The sequence below is a fragment of the Pan paniscus genome, chromosome 2, assembly GCF_029289425.2.
Source record: "Pan paniscus chromosome 2, NHGRI_mPanPan1-v2.0_pri, whole genome shotgun sequence".
NCBI classification, from domain to species: Eukaryota; Metazoa; Chordata; class Mammalia; order Primates; family Hominidae; genus Pan; species Pan paniscus.
Genome location: NC_085926.1, coordinates 176,819,099 through 176,846,093, shown reverse-complemented (window position 1 = coordinate 176,846,093; position 26,995 = coordinate 176,819,099). Strand labels below are relative to the sequence as shown.

The 26,995-nt window shown below is 38.2% G+C and overlaps 1 long non-coding RNA gene across 1 annotated transcript in view; it reads left to right on the top strand.

Annotated features, from left to right (window-relative positions):
• The window catches only part of LOC129397475 (uncharacterized), a 44,716-nt gene extending 38,748 nt beyond the window's left edge, over positions 1 to 5,968 (top strand). Inside the window, exons 2-3 of the long non-coding RNA XR_008624942.2 lie at positions 605 to 656; positions 4,539 to 5,968. This is a non-coding gene — a long non-coding RNA (uncharacterized LOC129397475). The remainder of the gene's footprint in view (positions 1 to 604; positions 657 to 4,538) is intronic.
• The last annotated feature ends 21,027 nt before the right edge of the window (positions 5,969 to 26,995 follow it).

Below are 26,995 nucleotides of genomic sequence, written 5' to 3'. Positions count from 1 at the left end.
GATAGTCTTTGATATTCTTTGTATTAAGTTTTAGACAGAGTCAAAAGGAAACTTTTCAGTCTAACCTAATCACTTTAATTACTGGTCCTAGAGGGTAGCACTGATTTGTCCTGGGTTACACAAGCAGTGAGCACGAGAATTCAGAAGTAATAGACCGGTCTTTTACCTTTACATTCTTTTAGTCTACATTCTTTTCTCTGAGTCATGCTTGGTTGAAAATTTGCACTGATTCATACATTTATGGAATCCTTGTATTGCTCTGCTCACACATATGAGTTGCTTTTTTTTTTTTTAAGAGTTGAGGGTCTCACTATGTTGCCCAGGCTGGAGTACACTGACTATTCACAGGTGAGTTCATCACTCACTGCAGCCTTGAACTCTTGGTTTGAAGTGAGCCTCCCTCCTTAGCCTCCTGAATAGCTGAGACAATAAGCACATGCCACCATACCCGGCTTCTGTGTTGTTTTGTGTTTTATACTTTGGTAGATAGTTTTATTCTCTAAGTGAACAGTTTAAAAGCAGCAAAATGCATGTTGTTTCTTTTCCAAGTTGTCTTTGTATGTAAGTTCCCCTGATAAGCACTATGTCTTGTTCACGTCTCCAGGTCTCTTCTTCAGCCCTTGGACACAGTGTCATCCCTATTGGAGTCAATAAAGGTATGGCATGACATATGTATTCTGGGGATAGACTATTTTCACAAAGCACAGTTGTCAATTTCATTAACACTGTACCATACAGGAGTGTTTCTAGGGGGCAGTTGCTTTCTTATAATAATAATAGCAAACATGTATATAGTGTTTACTACTTACAAGACTGGGAAACACACAAACCAACGGACTGTTCTGTCCTACTATACTCTCAGCACAGAACATTTTTGTGGCCAGATGTGTATGGGTCTTTTCACATACTTCAAGCAGCTCTCCAGCAGATATCAACTGGGTCTTCCACAATGCAATTCGATTTTGACACTGTCTACCTGAATAGCCCTTACAAGTTGAAGGCTCAGTCCCATACGACTGCTCTCATTTCAGATGCCAATCTCAAGTCTGGGCCCCCCATATTTCTGGCTGACCAGCAATAAATTGGAGGTTCCCATGACCTCCTCTCAGGTTCAATAATTTGCTAGAATGGCTCACAGAACTCAGGGAAACACTTTGCTTACAATTACCCATTTATTATAAAGGGCACCACTCAAGGACAGCCAGATGGAAGAGATGCACAGGCTGAGTAGAGACGTGAGGGGCATCCCACCCTCCCAGCTCCTCTACACATTCAGCAACTGTGAAGCTTGTCAAATCTTGTTCGACAGCTTTGGAGAGCTTAATCTCTAGACCCCACTCCATTTCCTGGAGGTTGGTCAACAAGGCTGAAAGTTGCAACCCTCTAATCCCTTAATCCCTTGGTCTTTCTGGGGACTGGCCCCATCCTGAGGTTATCTAGGGTTATCTAAATCACCTCATTAGCATGAACTCAAGTGTTATTATAAAGGGGATCATTATGAATAATGAAAGATGTTCCTATCACTCAGGACTTCCAAAAATTTCAGAAGCCCTGCAACAAAAACTAGGAACAAAGACCAAATATATTTCTTATTATATCACACAAGCACTATTCTGGGCACTTAATTTCACTCTCAAACGACCCTATAATGTGGATACTATTATTATCTGCCTTTTATAGATAGAACAATAGAATCTCAGAGACATTAAGTAATTTACCAAAGATCACAAAATCCATAGGTAGTGTAGGAGTGAAGGGAACGCTTCATCTCTGTCCACTGAGGATTTGCTGAAAATGAGCTGATAAAAGGCAGATTAATAGAAGAAAAAGGCATATAAAATGTATTCAACATGCATAAACACAGAAGCTACACACAAAATATGAGACTTAAGGAGGAGTCAGATGTTTGATTTTTAAATGCTGTCTTCATAGAGGAGAGATGTATGGACATAGAAGGCAGACATTATTTTGTAAATGATTCTCTTTGGAAGCTGGATGACAAGGTCACAGGACGGAGAGGGGCAGAACTTCACAAGAACAAAGGTTGTCTTATTATGAAGATAAAGTCCCCAGGTAGTCTCTCAGAGCTGTCCTCAAAATAATATATGAAAAGTCTGTCTGGTTGTAATCATGACCCCCAGTCTCTTCTCTAGTGGTTAATCTTTCCTGGTTATTTGATGAGATTCCTAGGTAAGAGGTCTTAAGACAATTGCATTGTCTTAAGAAAGAAAATATGTTAGTCAGATAAAGAAATTCCAAAGAGGGTCCCTCTTAGTTCTTTGGGAAAGAGGATCAGAGGCATAAGGAGGCAGGGGTCAGAGGGAGGGGGCTGGAGGTAGAAGGTTAGAGAGAACTTAAGGCTGCTTCTCCCGGCCAGCATGTCAAACCACCATATTTTGGGGCATCGCTTTTTGAACCCTAACAGTGGCAAAGTGAGGAATTGAACTTGAATAATCTGACTCTAGAAGAATCTGAGCACCTCCCCACTATAGTAGGTAATCAATTGACCTTTGGCCAGCTTCTTGATCATCTCTGGACTAGGCCAATCTGATAAGCAAGAACCTTGCAGTCTTGAATTATTTTTATATCAAGAGATTATTCGATTCTAATCTAAGGATGAAAACAGACACAACAAACTCAAATGCCTATGGGGGTACCGGCAAGTAGTGTTAATGAGTACAGAAGACTGGGTGAAGGATAATCAAAAGGATAATCTTAGTTTCTACTTTTCCTTTCAATTTTTAATTCAAAATGTATTTAACATAAAGACATTTTTACAGAAAAATATTTTCCTACCACAAAAAGAAAAATAATACAAATGAAATAATTGATGATAGCTGACATTCATCGTCAGCATTAGGAAGACAATAGAGGCAGGGGGGACTGTAAAATATTGGAAATTACTTGCACTGTCTGAAAAGAAAAGTCATTATGAACTATCACCAGATTCTTTCTCAAGAAAAGGCAGGTACTCATATTTTTGTGTAAAATATGTAGATTTTGTCAGCTCAGTGTTTTAAAAGGTACAATGAGAGCTAAATAAAGCCTATTTTTCAGCCAGAGGTTACTGGTTTGTAGCCTCTGGAAGAAAGGGTATCTATCTTGTAATTGTGTTCGTGGGCATGTGCAGGTGAAAGAATAGATGGGAAAATAGATAGAGTTATTTTGTACCACAATAGCCTGAAGTCAATAGTGAAAGATTACATTTATCATCCTTTAACTGGATTGTATTATAAGTAGCAGTGGTTTTCAAGTCAGAGAAGTAAAAGGTCTGGAAACTGATAATAATGGGCTTATAGATTTATAAAGTAAAAAAAGAACTTCCTAAATATTTAAAATGAATTGATATAATCTATGGACAATCATAATAGGTGAGCCTTTTTCTCTGTGTGTACAGGGTAATCTTCAATTGTAGCAATTTGCATCTTGATTGATGGGTTATTTTATCTAGAATTTTGAACTCTTCCTTTATTCTGTAAAAATACAGGTTTAGGCAATTCTACTTTTCTCTTTTACTATGAGACTTTGAGAAAATGTAGACAACAAATATGCTTAAAGGGAAGAAGAAACTAATTTGTTGTAAATTCCTGCTCCATGTAGTCCCATCCTACCTGTGTAGAATGAACATTTCTGGAGACTTCCCTGCCTCTCTCCTTTCACTGATGACAGTCCAGCTGCAAGTTGCAATGGGGCAATGGCTCTTTTTTAGTTAGTGTCTAGAAATTGGGACTTTCAGAATGGTAGAGTGAAGAATATAGCAAATCCTCTTCCTCTCAAAATAAATAATAACACTAAACAAGACTCTAAAAATCAACCACTTGAGAAATCTCAGAATTGACCAAGGACATTCAGAAAATTGATTAGTGTTTAGTTAAGATCTACTAAACTCTGGGTACAAACAATGAGAGTCTGTGCTGTATTAACCTGGGCTGCTTCCCTTCTACCTCCCACAGTCCCATCATGTGATAGCTTGGACAGAATAGGGCAATTCCTACTCAGCTAAGATGAATTTAGCTGCTGGCGGGGGCTGACTTGGTTTGGAGAGGGGAGCAGAAAACCCCACACCCTCGGGTGTTTGTTATCACATATGGTTGGCAAACAAATGTTGCAGCTAGCCCAACATTATGATCCTGGTTTTGGTAAGAAGAAGAATACCAGCAAGAAGTCAGCAAACCAGTGAGAAATTTAACAGAGAGATAGCCATAGTGGGACTTGGTAAACTCTTACTTATCCATGATGATTTGGAAGGCTGCCCAAGGCTGTGCACATTCTCAGGAGTTATCCACAAATCCTTGGCTGAACATGAGGGCTTCAGCCAGAAAGGTCCAGGGGGAAGTAAAAGCTGGAATAGGCTTGTAAACAATGTGCTTGGTATACTGGGTTGAATATTGTCCCCTGCAAAGATAAGTTCAGGTCCTAACCCCTGGTACCAGTGAATGTTACCTTATTTGGAAATAGAGTCTTTGCAGTTGTAATTAAGATTTTTGAGATAAGTGCATTCTAAATCACCCTAAATCCAATGACTGTTGTCCTCATAGGAGAACGGAAAGAGAGATTCAAGACACACCAAGAGGATAAACATGGAGTTGAAGGCCATGTGAAGATGGAAGCAGAGACTGGAATGATGCATCACCATCAAGAATTGCTGGCACCCACAAGCAGCTAGGAGAGAGGCATGGGACAGATTCTCCCTCTAAACCTCCAGAAGAAACCAACTCTGCTGACACTGTGATTTCAGACTTCTGGTCCTCACAACTGTGAGAGAATTCACTTCTGTTGCTATAAGCCACCAAATTTGTGGTAACTTGTTCTGCAGCCTTAGGAAATTAACATACTTGGTGTGTTAATTAGGTTGATAATTAGGTCAACTTCCCATAAGTGAAAGCCTGTGGGAATGTTGGGCTAAGAGACCTATTTCTGATTTCTGGCTCCACAACTTATTAGTTTGTGGTCATAAACATTTAACCTCTGTGAACCTCAGTTTTCTTATCTGTAAAATGGGCTTCCTTGAAGGAGCCTTCTCCTGAATCCAGTCTGTAAAAAACTTTTGTTCTCTAGGCAAACTTTCCCTTTATCTCTGCACTTAGGCCCTGTGTTAATTATTTTTGTTTATCTTTGATTCTATCAGACTGAACAAATTCTCTGAGGGCTGAGATTATATGATGTTTACCTTAATGGTAATGATACCTATAACACAGCAGGTATCCTCAATCCATGCTTATATGGTTGTTTGGAGGAGTAAGTCTGGTACTTGGTAGCAACGGTTATCTATGTTAATTATTTATGACTGTTTTTAAGATTTGTAGTCTTCTTTTTCATTTTTAGTCACACATCTGTACATCCCTCAGGGAAAAGGCAGAATTTAGACTGTTTTTTTGGGAAACATGTATACTTAAGCTTGTGGAGAGGTTCAAGGAAAATGCTGTAGGTGAAGGATACAACAGGAAATGAGCGTGGTCTGCTCACAGGATGCTAGGAGCCTATCTGCATAGAGGGGAAGCTTCATTCCTGCATAAAAAGATGTATTCTTAGGTATTCTTAGCTGTATTGTAAGTTCCCTTTCCCTTAAAGCATGGTAAGCAAACTCTATAGTATAGGATCCACATTTTTGCACGTGTTTCCTTTTTGTTAAACTTATTTGTTTATATACATGACCTCAACATGTTTGTGGCCTAGGGTCATGTGTGGTGAAACTAAATGGGATCACAGATCTCAGAACTATGGCCAGACCAGCTGTCCGAATCTGGGATTATCTCCATCTATAAATAGTGACTGGGCACAAAATCAACTAGCAAAATTAAGGGTTATAGGGCTTGGGTATTTGGGGAAAAAAAGAAAGGAAAGCATGCCAAGAAATCCAAGTGTTAGAAATTAACCCTCCAGGAACAAAAGCAGTGGAAAGCTATAGGCAACCACAATTGACAGCAATAAAGCTCGTCAGGAATGGAAATGTATGAATTGGTAAAAAGGAAAATATAAGGTGTTTTGAGATGCTAAACTCCCTCTGTATCAGAACTGTGCTGCCTGTTTTTGAAAAAATAATTCAAAGGATTTCACTCTTTAAGGGTATTGCATATGAAAAATTGAAATCTTTATATTCATAAAACAACTGCATGAATAAAATCAGCATTTAAGAGGGAGTTCTTCACATCCCATGCTCATGGATGGGTAGAATCAATATTGTGAAAATGACCATACTGCCAAAAGCAATGTGCAAATTCAATGCAACCCCCATCAGAATACCATCATCATTCTTCACAGAATTAGAAAAAAAATTCTAAAATTTGTATGGAAAGAAAAAAGAGCCTGCATAGTCAAAGCAAGACTAAACAAAAAGAACAAATCTGGAGGCATCACACTACCTGATTTCAACCTATACTATAAGGCCATAGTCACCAAAACAGCATGGCACTGGTATAAAAATAGGCACATAGACCAATGGAACAGAGTAGAGAACCCAGAAATACACCCAAATACTTACAGCCAACTAATCTTCAACAAAGCAAACAAAAACATAAAGCGGGGAAAGGATACCCTTTTCAACAAAGCAAACAAAAACATAAAGTGGGGAAAGGACACCCTTTTCAACAAATGGTGCTGGGATAATTGGCTAGCCACGTGTAGGAGAATGAAACTGGATCCTCATCTCTCACCTTAGACAAAAATCAACTCAAGATGGATAAAAGACTTAAATCTAAGACCTGAAAATATAAAAATTCTAGAAGATAACATTGGAAAAACTCTTCTAGACGTTGGCTTAGGCAAGGATTTCATGACCAAGAACCCAGAAGCAAATGCAATAAAAAGAAAGATAAATAGCTGGGACCTAATTAAACTAAAGAGCTTTTGCATGGCAAAAGGAACAGTCAGCAGAGTAAACAGACAACCCACAGAGAGGGAGAAAATCTTCAAAATCTATACATCTGACAAAGGACTAATATCCAGAACCTACAATGAACTCAGACAAATCAGTAAGACAAAAACAAACAATCCCATCAAAAAGTGGGCTAAGGCCATGAATAGACAATTCTCAAAAGAAGATATACAAATGGCCAACAAACATATGAAAAAATGCGCAGCATCACTAATGATCGGGGAAACACAAATCAAAACCACAATGTGGTACCACCTTACTCCTGCAAGAATGGTCATAATAAAAATATCAAAAAACAGTAGATTTTGGCGTGGATGCGGTGAACAGGGAACATACTTCTACACAGCTGGTGGGAATGTAAACTAGTACAACCACTATGGAAAATATTGTGGAGATTTCTTAAAGAACTAAAAGTAGAACTACCATTTGATCCAGCAATCCCACTACTGGGTATCTACCCAGAGGAACAGAAGTCATTATTTGAAAAAGATACTTGCACACGCATGTTTAGAGCAGCACAATTCACAATTGCAAAATTGTGGAACCAACCCAGACGCCCATCAATCAACGAGTGGATAAAGAAACTGTGATACATATATATATATGTGTGTGTGTGTGTGTGTGTGTATATATATCAAGTCCAGCCTGGGCAATGTAATATATATATATATTATATGTGTATATATACATATAATGATATGTATATATATATTATATGTGTATATACACATATAATGATATGTGTATATATATATGATGGAATACTACGCAGCCATAAAAAGGAATGAATTAACAGCATTTGCAGTGAACTGGATGAGACTGGAGATTATTATTTTAAGTGATGTAACTCAGGCATGGAAAACCAAACAACGTATTTTCTCACTGAGAAATATGGTGCAGTGTATACTGCTTTGGTGATGGGTGCACCAAAATCTCACAAATCATCACTAAAGAACTTACTCATGTAACCAAATACCACCTGTGCGCTGATAACTTAAGGAAAAATAAAATAAAATAAAATAAAAAGATGTTTTTGGTGAATGGCATAAAAAGCCATATGTACTTTCTTAGAAGGCATCACATGTTGTTAAAATTTCTGGCATCATATAAAATTACGAGTAGAATTAGAAAGATCCTCACTCCATTATTATTTTGGTAAATATTATGCGTGTAATGCATATAAATTGCAGAAAAATTTAGAAGCTTTAGCTAAGTATGAATTTTTTTCCCTCAGAGATGGGTCTCATTATATTGCCCAGGCTGGTCTCATTATATTGCCCTGCCCTCAAGTAATCTTCCCACCTCAGCCTCCCAAGTAGCTGGGACCACAGCACTCAACTTAGCTAATTATAAATAAAAAAGAAAATCACTAATTTTCCACCACCCAAAGCTAATGGCATAAACCTTTTTTGTTTTTTTTTTTTTTGAGACAAAGTCTCACTCTGTCACCCAGACTGGAGTGCAGTGGCACGATCTTGGCTCACTGCAACCTTCGCCTCCCTGGTTCAAGTGATTCTCCTGCCCAGGCTTTCCGAGTAGCTGGGACTACAGGCGCACGCCACCACGCCTGGCTAACTTTTCTATTTTTAGTAGAGACGGGGTTTTGCCATGTTGACCAGGCTGGTCTTGAACTCCTGGCCTCAAGTGATCCACCCATCTCAGCCTCCCAAAGTGCTGGGATTACAGGCGTGAGCCACTGCACCCGGCCAACATAAACATTTTTATGTGAATCCTCCTAGATGTATTATGTATATTATGTTAAAATGAGCTTTCACACTATTATTGATACATTCTTGATATTAGTTGAGATATTGTATAGCAATAAGTTTTCAGCCACTTTTAAAGGGGGATTAATTTATGTAGACATGAATCTATTCTTTAAGTTTCTCAAATATATTACTTGTTGTGGAAAAGAGTCTATTTCTATCACCCATCTATCTAATCTAGCTGTTTTTTTTTTTAGCTAGCTAGCTTCCCTGGGTCTGGACCCCTTCCTTTATTTTGGGAAGTACCATGGCTGAACCTGACTTTCATGGTAGAAGCTGAAAATACCAGATACATGTTCCTTAACCTGGCTTGCAGTTAGGGTCCAGGGTCCAGAGTGCAGCAGCTGCAGGGGAGGTGAGCCCACCAATCTAGTCTGTGACCTAATTTTTGCTCCTGTCCTGGCTGCTGTCTAGTCTCTCTTATTCCTGTCTATTTTCTTAGCCTGTATCTCCGTATTTTGGTGATTCTGAAAACTACCCAGAAATCCTTTAGAAAATACTTTCCTTCTTAAATGAGCCAGTCTTTTTGTTACTCACAACTCAGAACGCCGATCCATAGAGCACTCTTCTCAGTTTCACCCAGAAAATAGAAGATCTAATTGTCTTCAGTAGGATAGTGAGCCATCTGGATTTTAACCCTCTCCCAGGGGCCTAGGAATTTAGACCCAGAAAGAATTCTGGACATGGTTTTGTCATCTGCATAGATTGACGACAATCATGCACTATAGTGGAAAGAGCACCAGGCTCGGAGCCAGAAGAAGCCCTGGATTCAAGGTCTTACTGTCACTCTTAGCTGTGAGATATTGAGAAAATCAGTTAATTTCTTGGGCTATATTTGTACGTATATGTAAATTTGTGTGTATCTGTCTATGACCTCTAGAGTGAGGGACTTAAACTTGAATTTCCTCCGCATTAGAAGATCTTTGATTTTAATCAGATCCAGAAACTTTAGACTTCACATTATAGCTCCTAATTCTGAGTTCTCAGTCCTAGTAATTACATAATGCTAAGTAAGTATAAATAATAATTTGAAAATCAAAGAAATAAAAAGGGAATCAATCTATATTCTTCTTTTGCAAGTTTAAACTCATTTGACCTTTTGATGAATCAGTAGCCCCACAGATACCCGACTGGAATAATTTATATGGATGAAAGGACATTTACGCGCAGGTTCATAGCTAAACACATGAATTACACTTTCACAATTATAAATTATTTGTTTCCTCTATGGTAGCTTCTTACCTTATGAAAGAAAGCTCTTAAATGTTATTAATAAGTATGTGTGTTACCTGTGATGCCTTTCCCTACAGTCTCTCAAGGACTCAAAATCTTATCTCAGGTGAAACTTTGAAGATATAATTGACCTGTACGTTCATAGTTAAGCACAAGTCAGTCAACGTTATACTATCCGGTTTAGATGTTTGTGTAATGAGTACTTTCATCTGCTTCCTTTGATGTATAACCGATTAGTGACAGCAGCATAAATATTCATAGCATTTTCCTACTGGACAGAATCTAGTCCAACTTCTATGTTTTACAGATGAGACTAAAGAGACTGAGAAATTAAGTGACTTGTCCAAGATCACGTAACTATCTTCAAGTTGAGTGGTAAATCTAAGACTAGAACCCAGGGCTTATTATACCTTAAGCAGTATGATGTCTAAGGCAGTGTTTCTCAATGGCTGTTGAGACCCAGAGCCTTGTTCATAGTGGGTACTCAATCACTAAATGCTGACTGTCAATAGATTTTAGTACAGTGTAATTTCTGCTATGACATGTGTACTGAGGAATCAAAGAAAATACTCAGGAGTTAAATTTTTAAAAACAGAATTGAATATTTTAATTCTGGGAGACTGTGATTTATTTTGGTACTTAGGTTTTAGATTCAGGCTTCAAGTTGCTAAAATCTCAAACTGTTAATACTATATTGAAATAGATGATAACTGACCCAATGTCTTTCATTCTGAAAGCTCAAGTTGGTGTAGGATGATAGTGACATTGCTTGTCTCTTTAAATAACTAATAAGAATATTAATGTTGATGTAAAGCAGGTGGTGGGGCCATTTAACGTGTGCTCTGATTAACAGGCCATTGCTATTCTATCAAGGTATTTGACATATGTACACCGTGGCTCAGTGATGATGCTCTCTTCTTGTTTGGGTAAGGATTATTTGCTTAGATTATGATCTGAAGTCTTTATAGTGTATTAAGTCACTTGTTTAAATGTGGCTAAAGCAGAATGGCAAATCTTCTTCAACAGTGTGTAATGACTTAGTTAAAATATAATTTATCAGATGAGATTGATATGTTCTGACAATAATGCACAATCGAGTTAAATTAAAGGAGAACAGAGATAAAATTCTGCTGGGGATGTGTTCAGAAATATGTGTGTAGATTTATTTTGGAATCTTGGTAATTAAGATGCAGCTGATCTGATTTATTAGACCTCCTCTGCCTCCTTTCATATTTCACTGTCATCTGTTCCCAGTTTTAGGATCATCTCTCATTTTCTGCTTTAGTGCGCTGACATTTTCCTTCTCTCCAGTGAGAAGTTATTGGACCTGTTTTCATACATAAAAAAGTAGTCTTTTTACATCTTAAAGTTTGCAGTTAGTTCTCTAGAGTTAGAGGTCCTATTTGAAAAACATAAATTGAAAAAAATATTCTTTGATACTTGTAGATCTTGAGTTTCCATAGTCTTTTGGGGGTATATTTCTGGCAAAAGTGAAGTGGCTTTGAATACTCTACAGAGAGTACTCTGCTCTGAGATTTTTTCACTGTGGTATTACTCTTTAACAGAGTTTAGTTTGTGACAGGGACCTTTCCATGTTCAATACCTACAAGGTACTGTGAACATTATTTCTACATTGGTGTTAATTAAGAAGACAGGAGAGTAGCAGAAATGACCTGGGATAAACAGTGATATCTATGGAAGAAGGTAAAAATAAGTATGCTTTTTAATTGCCAAAAAAAGCATTGCATTGTGTGCAGAATATTTTCAACAAATGTTCTGTTCTCTAACATGCCAGTTACTCTATTGTTTCATTACCTGATACTTCTGTGAGGTAACAGGACAAGAAAATTTATAATAAGGATGCCCTGAGGCATCGTGAGATTACTAAATCCCTTTTAAGCAATTTGTTTCTAAATTTTAAAAAGTGAGTGGAAACCTTTAAAAAATGAAATCATACATGAAACCACCATATTAAACAGAAAAAGCAGATGTGTTTGCTGCCTGTGTGGATTGTAGTATTGGAGGGGCTAAGCCTGGCTTACTTGGCCTCCCTGTATTAGCTCTCCCCATGCCTGGATTTTCTGGCATCATTTTCATGTAGCATATTTTAAAAATCAAATTCTAATTTGGAAAATATTAATCTATACTTAATGTAGGCTGAGATTCTCTATTAACTAAAATAGAAAGCTCATTTCCAGACCTTACTAGATAACAGTATATTAACTGTGCAGGGCAGATTTTATAAGTAGGTTCAGTAAATGGCTTCATTTATGATTACATTTGAGGGGTGTCAAAGGTCCCTGGGAAAAAGTATCTGCTTTACAAGATTAGAGGTCACACTGGAAAGAGAATTCTGAAAAGACCCTTGATTCAAGTGGCTTAAGTAATTACTTTATCTGCATAACATAATACATTAGGGAGAAATTCGACCCAATTCAGCATGAATGTGATGAATGTCTATGATACATGAAGCACTGTATGTATCTTTCAGGAATACAAAGATGAATAAAACAGATCTTGCACTCAGAAAGTTTACAGTTTGATAGTGAAATTCAGTTTAGAGGAATATGAGATAATCTATCTAATTCAACCGCCACATTTTGTCAAGAGGATCTGTTACTGTATGACTTACCCAGGATCCCACAGCTGGTTATGACACAAACCTGACAATTGTTTGGCTGTTCACCAACTTTTCCTACATCTCCAAGAAAAATTAAATTCAGTTCTTAGTGTCTTTCTTATTCCACATTTAAAATAAAAAAAGCAAACTACAGAAGAACGATTCTTGAATAAACACCATGCACTCATCCACAACCAACCTATGGCAGCTTCTGTCCCATCCATTCCCCTCTCAGTCCATGTTATGTAATTAAATCCCAGACATCATGTCATTTAATTTGTGAATACTTTAATATGTATCTGTAAAAGATAAAGATTCTTATTAGAAATACATAAGCCCAATACTGTTGCCACTCTTAAAAATCTAACAGTAGTTTCTTAATATCATAAATTATACTAATAATATTAAAATTCCCAATTGTCTTATGAATGTCATGGATACATTTTTCTTTATTTCCCCCTCAAAATCAGGATCCCAGCAAGATTCTCACTGCTAGTTGGTTGACACATTTTTAAAGTCTTTTAATCTATAGGTTCCCCTCTGCGTCCCTTTTTTCTTGCTAGTTTTTGTTTGTCCTCTAGAGTTTTCCACATCTGATTATTCTTGCTGAATTTCTGTGACGTAGTTCAGTAGTTCACTATGTTCCTCTGTCCTAGGTATTTTCTGCAAATTGGTAGTTACCTCTAGAGGCTTTATCCGATTCAAGTTAGATTACTTTGGTGAGACTGCCTCACAGATTGGACTGTGGTCATTCATCTTCCATAAGAAGACTCAGACACAGAATATCTGGTTCTTCCTCTCACTCTCTTTCTGAAAAGGGCAACAATTGATGGCAATCAGTGCCTAGACCCTTTAGTTCATTAGGGATTGTAGAATAGTAATATTCTAATTCTATCATTTTTACAAATTTACTGCCTAGAATACTTTTTTTATATTTTATATTTATTTTTTTCTATAGGTTTTTGGGGAACAGGTGCTGTTTGGTTACATAAGTGAGTCCTTTAGTGGTGATTTCTGAGATTTTGGTGCACCCATCACCCAAGCAGTATACACTGTACCAAATTTGCAGTCTTTTATCTCTCACCCCCTTCTATCCTTTACCCCCTCCCCCGCGCGTCCCCAAAGTCCGTTGTATCATTCTTATACCTTTGCATCCTCATTTGGCTGGAATATTTCTGTAAAGAGAAACTTTCTATATTCATTTGTTTTCTGTTGCTTATAACAGAATGACTGGAATCAGGTAATTTATAAAGAGAAGGAGTTTATTTCTTACAGTCCTGGAGGCTGAGAAGTCCAAGACCAAGGGGTCACATCTGGTGAGGGCCTTTTTGCTGGTAGAATCTCTGCAGAGCCCTGAGATGGTACAGGGCATCACATGGACAGGGGGCTGAGTTCTGTCCTCCTCTTCTTATAAAGCTACCAGTTCCACTCACGTAATAGCCCATTAATCCATACCAATTAATTCATTTGCCCTTTATTCCATGATCCAGAAATGGATTAATTTATTCATGAAGGTCCTCATGATCCAATCACCTCTTAAAGGCCCCACCTCTCAGTATTGCCACATTGGGGATTAAATTTCAACATGAGTTTTGGAGGGGACATTCAAGCCATAGCAATTCCCTCATTCACTATTTGCTGGAGTTTGTGTAGTAAAAGCAGGATCAATATTTGGTTCTTTCCCTTTATTTACAAGTTTTCAGAATAATGAGTTGGTTTCTTATCATCCTGTTTCTCTGGAGAACCCTAATACAAGTATCATTGGGAACTCATAGGATTTAAGTGAATTTGATGTGTTTTAATCCATTGCAGTTATTATTCTTATTCATGTACAAATTTCCCCATCTTTGGTCAGTGTGAGCCCTTCTTGACTCCTAGGTCCTCTCGACTTGACCTCAGTAGTCTTTGATAGCTTTCCTGCTATCTGTCAATAAAAAGATTTTTCAGGTTTATCTTTTATATTCCCTTCTCATGTATCAAAATTTAAGAGGAAAATACAAACATTTCTTAATAATTTTCCTGACAAGGAATGGTAAGGCTGAGTTTCAGTGGTTTCTTCATGGTTATTACCTTTACAGGACAAACCCTCAGGCACTGGTTCTGAATTTGAGTCTGCACTACACAGAAACATAGCTACCTGGGACTCCACCTACCTTCATTGACAGTGTTCCAGGATCTTGTCTGAGTCACTTTTGCCAGCCTCAGGTCTTGTAATTTCTGTACTGAATAAATCTTTCCTTGTTGCTTGATTTTTTAGCAGTAAAATTCTTCAATAGGAAGTGATTCATTGTACATATCCTGTCCTGTAAGTGGTCAATTCAGCAAATGGCTTTGCTTCTCTTTTTAAAACTATCAAGTTTCTCTGACTATGTATTTTCCCCCATCATCTCTGTTATGAATTATGTCCCCCCAAAAGAGATGTCCCCAATATCTCAGAATATGACCTATTTGGAAATAAGATCATTGCACATGTAATTAGTTAAATTAAAGTGAGGTCATATCAAGGTAGGGTAGGCCACTAATCCAATATGTTTGGCATCCTGATAAGAAGAGGGAAGATAATGTGAAAAGAGACACACAGGGAGAACCCTATGTGACCATAGAGGAAGAGATCGGTGTGATGCAGCTACAAGCCAAGGAACGCTGGCCACCATTAGAGCTAGAAAGAGGTAGGGGAGGATTCTCTCCACAGTCTGCGGGAGAATAGCCTGCTAACACCTTGATTTCAGACTTCTAGCCTCCGTAACTGTGAGAAAATAAATTTCTGTTTCTGTAAGACACATAGTTTGTGGAACTTTGTTAAAGTAACCCTAAGAAATGTATGCAATAATCTTTGCCAGTAATATACTACATGGACCAGTCTAACTACAGCCATGTGCCGTACAATGATGTTTTCAACGATGTTCTTATAAGATTATAATGAAGCTGAAAAATTCCCATTGGCTAGTGATGTCATAGCCATCCTAATGTTTTAGTGCCATGTGTGACTCATATGTTTGTGGTGATGCTGATGTAAATAAACTGGCTGCTCTAGCAGTTGTATAAAAGTCTAGCACATACAATTATGTACGGTACATCATACTTGATAAATAAATGACTGTATTAGTCCGTTCTCATGCTGCTAATAAAGACGTACCTGAGTCTGGGTAATTTATAAAGGAAAGAGGTTTACTGGACTCACAGTTCCACATGGCTGTGGAGGCCTCACAATCATGGCAGATGGTGAAGAAGAAGCCAAGGTGTGTCTTACATGGCAGAAGACAAGAGAGAGGTGCAGGGGAACTGCCCTTTGTACACCATCAGATCTTGTGAGACCTATTCACTATCATGAGAACATCACAGGAAAAATCTACCTGCATGATTCGATTACCTCCCACCAGGTCCCTCCCATGACAAATGGGGACTGTGGAAGCTACAGTTCAAGATGAGATTTGGGTGGGGACACAGCCAAACCATGTCAGTGACTGTGTTACTGGTTTGTGTATTCAATTATGCTATACTTTTAATTATTATTTTGTTGTTTTGATTTTTGTTTTTTGAGACAGGGTCTCACTCTGTGACCCAGGCTGGAGTGCAGTGGCATGATCATGACTCCCTGCAGCCTCAAACTCCTGAGCTCAAGCAGTCCTACTGCCTGGCTAATTTTTTAATTTTTCTGGAGATAGGGTCTTGCTATGTTGGCTAGGCTGATCTCCAGCTCCTGGGCTCACGCAATCATCCTATTTTAGCATCCCAAACTGTTGGGATTACAGGCGTCAATCACCGTGCCTGGCCACTATTTTAGAATGCACTTCTTCTACATGTAAAAAAAGTTAGGTGTACAACAGCCTTAGGCAGGTCCTTTAGGAGGTATTCTAGAAAAAGGCATTGTTATCACAGGAGATGACAGCTTCATGTGTGTTATTGCCCCTGAAGACCTTTCAGTGGGAAAAGACGTGGCGGTGGAAGACAGTGATAGTGATAATCCTGAACCTGTGTAGGCCTAGGCTAATGTGTGTGTTTATGTCTTAGTTTTTAACAAGAAAAGTTTGAAACATAAAAAAATTTAAATATAGAATATGACTTATAGAATAAGGATATGAGGAAATGAGATATTTTTTGTATAGCTGTACAATATGTTCATGTTTTAAGCTGTGTTATATAAAAGAGTCAAAAAATTAAAAAATAAAAGTTGTAGAAAGCTAAGATTGGTTTACTGTAAAATTAAGAAAATAAATTTAGTGTAGTCTAAGTGTACAGTGTTTATAAAGTCTATAGTAGTGTACAGTAATGTCTTAGGCTTTCACATTCACTCAACACTCACTCACTCACTGACTCACCCAGAGCAGCTTCCAGTCCTGCAAACTCCATTCACAGTAAGTGCTCTATACAGGTGTACCACTTTCTATCTTTTATGCTGTATTTTTACTGTACCTTTCTTATATTTAGATATGTTATATACACAAATTCTTACCATTGTGTTACAATTGCCTAGAGTATTCATTATAGTAACTTGCTGTATAGATTTGTAGCTTAGGAGTAATAGGTTGTACCATATATCCTAGGTATGTAGTAGGCTTCCCCATCTAAGTTTGTGTAAGTACATATTATGTTCATATTTCTCAGAGCATATCCCCTTTGTTAAGTGATGCATGATTGTATTGAGTCAATAATAGAGGATGTTTTCTAAAAATGGTGATTTAGGTTTTTTTTCAGATTAGAAAATAAATTGTTAGAATTTCTTAGTTTGCATTTAGCATAGAGAATCAGAGAATTTGGGTCAAATCCTTATTTAACTGATGGGGAAAGTGAAGCCTTAGGGAGGAAGGTGGCTTGCCCAAGGTTACATAGGTTATATGTGGGAGAAATAGAATCAGAACTCAGATTTCTGAGTGCACAGTTTAACGACTTTTCCATTCCATACATTTTTCTTTTTAGCTTTAAATTATTTCTCTTTGCCTCTTTGTTCTTATCTTTGCAGTGAAATTTTAATAACATGAAATGCAGTATGCTTAGTCAGTGGAGTATAGCATGGAGAGGAAAGGATAGTCCATACTTATGCCAAAAAATAAATTCTTTTATTATATTTGCACTAATTTTGTGAAAGTGGATTTTGGTTTTACTGGAACATTTTTGTAATCCCTCTGTCTCTAGGGGTCAGTGTGGCTTAAAGAAACTTTGTTCTACTTTGTTTCAAACTATATTCAGTTAACACTTAATTGAAGTCACTTTAATCAAAGGTGACAATAAAATGGTGGCCCAGGGGAACAGGAATTAATTCAAAATTACAACCATTATAAACTTTAACATATACAATAATATTGATGTTGGCACATGGAACTTTTCACTGAGCCCATAGGTTTTAACAACTGGAAATAATTGAACTAACTGTTATACCTTTTAACATGTAAATTATTAATTTTTTTGTTTAAAAGATATGTGACTCTATATTAGTCTGTTTTCATGCTGCTGATAAAGACATACCTGAGACTGGGAAGAAAAAGAGATTTAATTGGACTCAACAGTTCCACATGGCTGGGGAGCCCTCAGAATTATGGTGGGAGGTGAAAGGCACTTCTTACATGGTGGCAGCAAGAGAAAATGAGGAAGCAAAAGTGGAAACCCTTAGTACCCATCAGATCTTGTGGGACTTATTCACTACCATGAGAACAGTATGGAGAAAACCACCCCCATGATTCAAATTATCTCCCACTGGGTCCCTCTCACAACACATGGGAATTATGGGAGTACAATTCAAAATGAGATTTGGGTGTGGACACAGAGCCAAACCATATCAGACTCCATTCCAGATTCATTTTAGAAAGAGATGTTTGTGCCTCTTGTTTGAATGAACATTTATGACTAGTCACATTTGTTCTTCATAAAGACATTTTGAAGCAGATATATATATATATGATGAATATATATGATGTATGTAAGATGAATATATATATTTGTATACATATATTTCATCCTTAAGTGGCACTTAATGAAGAAGAGGCTTCGTGAGCTACTCGAGATGGAAAATTTTCATGGGAAAAAATGGAATGTCATTGAAAAGTTTGGGAAATCTTTGTGACAACTATCAACTTTCTTATCCAAAAAGCTTTCAAAACTCTTTCCTCTCCTGTTGCCTCTTTCTCACTCTTTCCTTTCTTATCTTATTGGGATAGCGTAAGGTTGAACTGCTGACAAAATTAATAGGTTTCGTGCCATTAATAAGAACTCTCAGATGAGTTTGCCTATTGAAGTGCTTATCAATGAACACACAGTAATACTGAGACAAGGATAGGATAGGAAGGGAGACATGTTTCCTGGGTATCTCCTTGGGGCCAGGCAGCTGCTAAGTAAGAATGTGCCCCTCCCTGCCACAATCTCAACAGTTCTGCTGTTGTTTGTTCCCTTTATTGGAGTTCCATGGGCGATTTTATTTGTAGAAAGAATCCAATTGTTAAGATTCAAAAACACTGTATAGTAATTACAGACAGTAAATTATAAGTAGAGTAAGGGTGGCTGAATAGAAGCAGCAAACATGCTTAAGGCGATGAAAAGCAGTAGCTGATGATAAGGCAAGAGAAAGAAAAACCAAAAGTGTGGACCAAGAACTTCATAGCAGTGTGGGGCCATTTTGTGTATGGAGAACTGACTCTGCATACTTGTATGGACATTATTACCTTTCTCATCAGTTAATATTTATTGAACTCTTAGGGTGTGCTGGGCACTGTTGTAATTGCGGGAGATACTAAGAAATACTTAGCACAGATTCTGCCCTAAAGTTTGGTTGACGTAGAAAGAAAATATGTCAAAAAAAAAAAATACCCAAGTTACTACAGCTTATGTGATAATGGAAAGTACTAGAAAAGTTCAGAGGAAGGAGGAATTATGGAAAGTTGGATTGGTCTGGAAAGGAATCACAAGCAAGTACAACAGATACTGATGGCTTTTTATCAAGACTATTTCATCTTATCCCTGGGCCCACAACTTCCCTTGCCATCTTAGATGTGGCCACGTGAATGAGTTCTAGCTAATGGAATATTAGTCATGCCCTGTGCCATTTCCAGGCCTAATTCATGAGGTCCTCTCATGCATCTTCCTCCGTACACTTTCTCTTTGTGCAGCAGTGACATTGGAAGCCAAGGGTTAAAGATAGCAGAGCCATCAGATGGAAGAGCCGGGGTGCCTGGGTTCCTGAATCACCAGTTGGAGGAGAGCCACCTGACTAACAGGAATACCCAGTTTAGACTTTATGAGAGCAAGAAATAAACTTCAATTGTGTTAAACCGATATAGTTTGGATCTGTGTCCCCACCCAAATCTCATGGCGAATTGTAATCCCCAATGTTGGAGGTGGGACCTGGTGGAAGGTGACTGGATCATGGGGCCAGATTTCCCCCATGTGCTGCTCTAGTGATAGTAAATGCTTGAGAGATCTAGTTGTTTAAAAGCGTGTGGCACCTCCCCCATCTCTCACTTGGTCCTGCTCCTGACATGTAAGACGTGCCTGCTTCCCCTTTACCTTCCACCATGGTTGTTAAGTTTCCTGAGTCCCCCTAGGAAGCCAAGCAGATGCCAGCATCATGCTTCCTGTACAGCTTGTGAAACCGTGAGCCAATTAAACCTCTTTTCTTTATAAATTACCCAGTCTCAGTTACTGCTTTATAGCAGTGCGAGAATGGACCAATACATAAACCACTGAGATTTTGGTGTTTTTCTGTCATAGAGCTTATGTTACTTAACTAATACAGAAAGTGAGACTAGAACAGAATGTTGAAGGATATTTAGAATATAGACAGTCACAGAAAATGCTGAGGGCATCTCAGACAGGAAGAATCAAATGACCAATGTCAGGGAGAAGGAAATGCAACACAGGTGGCTGAAATGGAATATTAAAGGAAATTTGAAAGTTAGGTAGTCTCAGTTTATGGAGGCTAAGGCATTTGCACCCAACTTTATTGCCGAGGTAAAAATTGGAAAGATAAAGGGAAATAATAATAATACTATACCAAAATAAAAGTTTATTGTTTCAGTGGTGGTGGAGGCATGTTATAGGAAGATTCATATGGAAGTGGTGTTTTAGATGGATTAGTTATTGATGAGGTAAGAGTGAAGGCAGAGATAACTTCCAGGAGAATGTTGGTGAAGACCTGAACTGGGTGATAGTGGAGGGGATAAAAGCAAAGGCTGAACATTTAAGTCATTACTAAGTGTGAATGTGGTTGACTAACTGTGGGAGTACTGAGAAAGGAAAGAAGGAACATAACTTCCAGGTCCGTATATTAGCTCAGAACAGTGAGTGATCCTTGTAATTATGAACTTGAGGCATGAAGAAAAGAGATTATAATGTTTATTGTTGTCTTTAAGAAAACAAGGTGGTATTATAATATGTTGTAGAAAGCTCATCATCAAACTAGTTAACATGTAAACACATCAGCATATGGCATGCTCACAAATCCATCTTATCTTCCTGGGCACAAAGGAAGAGTATATTTCCCAGGTCAAAACATGTGGCTGAGTTCTAACCAGAAGAGTATGGATGGAATGTTATATACCACTACTAGGTCTGTCCATATATCCCTGGGTTTGATTCCCCGGCCTCTTGAAGGCTACATGTTTCAAATGATGAATTGCAATATGGAAGAATCCTAAATCCCTGAGTCACCACTTGAATGAGAGCTTTCCAGAATAGCTACCCAAACACGTTAAACTGTGATTTGAGAAAGAAATACGCTTTTAGCGCCTTAACCTCTAAGATTTTAGGATGTATCTATTATAGTAGCATAGCTAATCTCTTTCTGAATAAAACACAACTTTCAGTTTTTCAGCAAACTTTTATTGAGAATCTAATATATTCAAGGGATGAGATACTTCTAAAAATCAAACTTTATTTATAACATCTCCTGGTGGAATATCCCTATGACAGCACTGTTCCAATGGATTTTTATCATCTTGAAATTCATAAAACTTTGAAGTCATCCATCTCCTGTTTACTCCCATCCTCCCATTATTTGAATGTTAGTTATTAAATTCTGGCCTTTGTGTCAGTTTTTAAAATAAAAGTGTTGACAGCATATTTTGACTCTGCCTTTTATTAAATTACTTTTTGACAAAACTCTTAACAGATGAGAAGAGCTTGAAATAAAACTTAACTCAAAATATCTTTTCTGAGATAGCTTTGGGGGTGTTAACAGATATAGTTTAGATCTGTTTTATTTTTTCTTTATTTGACAGCCAGTCAACCTAATGATGTCATAACATCTGCCCACATACACTGGAGATTTGAGCAGAGATAAAAAACCTTGATCACCTTGGGAATTCCAGTTCTGCAACAAGAAGTTAAATGACCTGAAGATTTTATGGAAATGGATTTATATCTCCTCTCTCAGTCAGATCTATCTACCGTCACATTTGAATGTCAGAGTCTGATGTAAGCATTCCTAAAACAGTAATTTTCAACATACTCTTATATACTCATCATTATTTTTATTGAGTACTGTCTGAGTAAGCAGATGCCATTCTTAGGATGAAAACTGTAGGCAGACCTGATTGCTGGAAAACAGATTCTTCACCTCAGCTAATGTCATTATGCAATTCTGGAACAATTACATGTCAGTCAATTGGATAACCTAGAAGACATGAATGAATTCTTAGACACATACAACCTACCAAAACTAAATCACGAAAAAATATAAAATCTGAAGAGACCAATACTGTGTAAGAATATTGAATCAGTAGTAAAAAGTCTACCATCAAAGAAAAACTCAGGACTGGGTGGCTTCTTTGCTGAATTCTACCACGCTTTTTTTTTTTTTTTTTGAGATGGAGTCTCACTCTGTTGCCCAGGCTGGAGTGCAGTAGCACGATCCCGTCTCACTGGAATCTCTGCCTCCTGGGTTTAAGTATTCTTTGCCTCAGCCTCCTGAGTAGTTGGGATTACAGGCATGTGCCACCACACCTGGCTAATTTTTGTATTTTTAGTAGAGACGGGGTTTCACCACCTTGGCCAGGCTGGTCTTGAACTCCTCACCTCGTGATCCACCTGCCTCGGCCTCCCAAAGTGTTGGGATTACAGGTGTGAGCCACCGTGCCAGGCCGTATCAAACTTTTAAAGAGGACCTAATACTAATTCTTCTGAAACCCTTCCAAAAAAGCAAAGTAGAGGGACTACTTGCAAGTTCATTTTACAAGGCCACAATTACTCTGATACCAAAGATAGACAAGTACACAACAAGAAAAGAAAATTATCCTTCATGAACATAGATGCAAAGATCTTTAAAAAATATTAGCAAACTGAATTTAACAACATTTTGAAACAATCATTCACCACGATCAAGTGAGATTTATCTCTGAGATGCAGGAATGGTTCAACATATGCAAATCAATAAATGTGATCTGCTGTATTAAGAGAATGAAGAACAGAAACCATTTGATCATCATAATGGAGGCAGAAAAAGCATTTGGCATAATTCAACATCTCTTTATGATAAAAACTCTCAACAAATTAGGTATAGAAGGAATGTACCTCAAAACAATAAAGGCCGTATATGACAAACCCATAGCTAATATTATTCTCAATGGTAAAAAGTTGGAAGGTTTTCCTCTTAGATCAGGGACAAAATAAGAATGCCCACTCTCGCGCCCGCCATTGCCCAGGGTTGCTTAGGTAAACAAAGCAGCCAGGAAGCTCGAACTGGGTGGAGCCCACCACAGCTCAAGGAGGCCTGCCTGCCTCTGTAGGCTCCACCTCTGGGGGCAGGGCACAGACAAACAAAAAGACAGCAGTAACCTCTGCAGACTTAAATGTCCCTGTCTGACAGCTTTGAAGCGAGCAGTGGTTCTCCCAGCACGCAGCTGGAGATCTGAGAATGGGCAGACTGCCTCCTCAAGTGGGTCCCTGACCCCTGACCCCTGAGCAGCCTAAGTGGGAGGCACCCCCCAGCAGGGGCAGACTGACACTTCACATGGCCAGGTACTCCAACAGACCTGCAGCTGAGGGTCCTGTCTGTTAGAAGGAAAACTAACAGAAAGGACATCCACACCAAAAACCCATCTGTACATCACCATCATCAAAGACCAAAAGTAGATAAAACCACAAAGATGGGGAAAAAACAGAGCAGAAAAACTGGAAACTCTAGAAAGCAGAGCACATCTCCTCCTCCAAAGGAACGCAGTTCCTCACCAGCAATGGAACAAAGCTGGATGGAGAATGACTTTGACGAGTTGAGAGAAGAAGGCTTCAGACGATCAAATTACTCTGAGCTATGGGAGGACATTCAAACCAAAGGCAAAGAAGTTGAAAACTTTGAAAAAAATTTAGAAGAATGTATAACTAGAATAACCAATACAGAGAAGTGCTTAAAGGAGCTGATGGAGCTGAAAACCAAGGCTCGAGAACTACGTGAAGGATGCAGAAGACTCAGGAGCCGATGCGATCAACTGGAAGAAAGGGTGTCAGCAGTGGAAGATGAAGTGAATGAAATGAAGCGAGAAGGGAAGTTTAGAGAAAAAAGAATAAAAAGAAATGAGCAAATCCTCCAAGAAATATGGGACTATGTGAAAAGACCAAATCTACATCTGATTGGCGTACCTGAAAGTGATAGGGAGAATGGAACCAAGTTGGAAAACACTCTGCAGGATATTATCCAGGAGAACTTCCCCAATCTAGCAAGGCAGGCCAACATTCAGATTCAGGAAATACAGAGAACGCCACAAAGATACTCCTCGAGAAGAGCAACTCCAAGACACATAATTGTCAGATTCACCAAAGTTGAAACGAAGGAAAAAATGTTAAGGGCAGCCAGAGAGAAAGGTCAGGTTACCCACAAAGGGAAACCCATCAGACTAACAGCGGATCTCTCGGCAGAAACTCTACAAGCCAGAAGAGAGTGGGGGCCAATATTCAACATTCTTAAAGAAAAGAATTTTCAACCCAGAATTTCATATCCAGCCAAACTAAGCTTCATAAGCGAAGGAGAAATAAAATACTTTACAGACAAGCAAATGCTGAGAGATTTTTGTCACCACCAGGCCTGCCCTAAAAGAGCTCCTGAAGGAAGCGCTAAACATGGAAAGGAACAACCGATACCAGCTGCTGCAAAATCATGGCAAAATGTAAAGACCATCGAGACTAGGAAGAAACTGCATGAACTAACGTGCAAAATAACCAGCTAACGTCATCATGACAGGATCAAATTCACACATAACAATATTAACTTTAAATGTAAATGGACTAAATGCTCCAATTAAAAGACACAGACTGGCAAATTGGAGAAAGAGTCAAGACCCATCAGTGTGCTGTATTCAGGAAACCCATCTCATGTGCAGAGACACACATAGGCTCAAAATAAAAGGATGGAGGAAGATCTACCAAAAAAATGGAAAACAAAAAAAGGCAGGGGTTGCAATCCTAGTCTCTGATAAAACAGACTTTAAACCAACAAAGATCAAAAGAGACAAAGAAGGCCATTACATAATGGTAAAGGGATCAATGCAACAAGAAGAGCTAACTATCCTAAATATATATGCACCCAATACAGGAGCACCAAGATTCATAAAGCAAGTCCTGAGTGACCTACAAAGAGACTTAGACTCCCACACATTAATAATGGGAGACTTTAACACCCCACTGTCAACATTAGACAGATCAACGAGGCAGAAAGTCAACAAGGATACCCAGGAATTGAACTCAGCTCTGCACCAAGCAGACCTAATAGACATCTACAGAACTCTCCACCCCAAATCAACAGAATATACATTTTTTTCAGCACCACACCACACCTATTCCAAAATTGACCACATACTTGGAAGTAAAGCTCTCCTCAGCAAATGTAAAAGAACAGAAATTATAACAAACTATCTCTCAGACCACAGTGTAATCAAACTAGAACTCAGGATTAAGAAACTCACTCAACTACATGGAAACTGAACAACCTGCTCCTGAATGACTACTGGGTACATAACGCAATGAAGGCAGAAATAAAGATGTTCTTTGAAACCAACGAGAACAAAGACACAACATACCAGAATCTCTGGGACGCATTCAAAGCAATGTGTGGAGGGAAATTTATAGCACTAAATGCCCACAAGAGAAAGCAGGAAAGATCCAAAATTGACACCCTAACATCACAATTAAAAAAACTAGAAAAGCAAGAGCAAACACATTCAAAAGCTAGCAGAAGGCAAGAAATAACAAAAATCAGAGCAGAATTGAAGGAAATAGAGACACAAAAAATCCTTCAAAAAATTAATGAATCCAGGAGCTGGTTTTTTCAAAGGATCAACAAAATTGATAGACCACTAGCAAGACTAATAAAGAAAAAAAGAGAGAAGAATCAAATAGACGCAATAAAAAATGATAAAGGGGATATCACCACTGATCCCACAGAAATACAAACTACCATCAGAGAATACTACAAACACCTCTACGCAAATAAACTAGAAAATCTAGAAGAAATGGATAAATTCCTCAACACATACACTCTCCCAAGACTAAACTAGGAAGAAGTTGAATCTCTGAATAGACCAATAACAGGAGCTGAAATTGTGGCAATAATCAATAGCTTACCAACCAAAAAGAGTCCAGGACCAGATGGATTCACAGCTGAATTCTACCAGAGGTACAAGGAGGAACTGGTACCATTTCTTCTGAAACTATTCCAATCAACAGAAAAAGAGGGAATCCTCCCTAACTCATTTTTTGAGGCCAGCATCATCCTGATACCAAAGCCGGGCAGAGACACAACCAAAAAAGAGAATTTTAGACCAATATCCTTGATGAACATTGATGCAAAAATCCTCAATAAAATACTGGCAAACTGAATGCAGCAGCACATCAAAATCTTATCCACCATGATCAAGTGGGCTTCATCCCTGGGATGCAAGGCTGATTCAATATACGCAAATCAATAAATGTAATCCAGGGTATAAACAGAACCAAAGACAAAAACCACAGATGCAGAAAAGGCCTTTGACAAAATTCAACAACCCTTCATGCTAAAAACTCTCAATAAATTAGGTATTGATGGGACATATCTCAAAATAATAAGAGCTATCTATGACAAGTCCACAGCCAATATCATACTGAATGGGCAAAAACTGGAAGCATTCCCTTTGAAAACTGGCACAAGACAGGGATGCCCTCTCTCACCACTCCTATTCAGTGTTGGAAGTTCTGGCCAGGGCAATTAGGCAGGAGAAGGAAAAAAGGGTATTCAATTAGGAAAAGAGGAAGTCAAATTGTCCCTGTTGGTAGACGACATGATTGTATATCTAGAAAACCCCATTGTCTCAGCCCAAAATCTCCTTAAGCTGATAAGCAACTTCAGCAAAGTCCCAGGATACAAAATCAATGTACAAAAATCACGAGCATTCTTATACACCAGCAACAGACAAACAGAGAGCCAAATCATGAGTGAACTCCCATTCACAACTGCTTCAAAGAGAATAAAATACCTAGGAATCCAACTTACAAGGGATGTGATGGACCTCTTGAAGGAGAACTACAAACCACTGCTCAAGGAAATAAAAG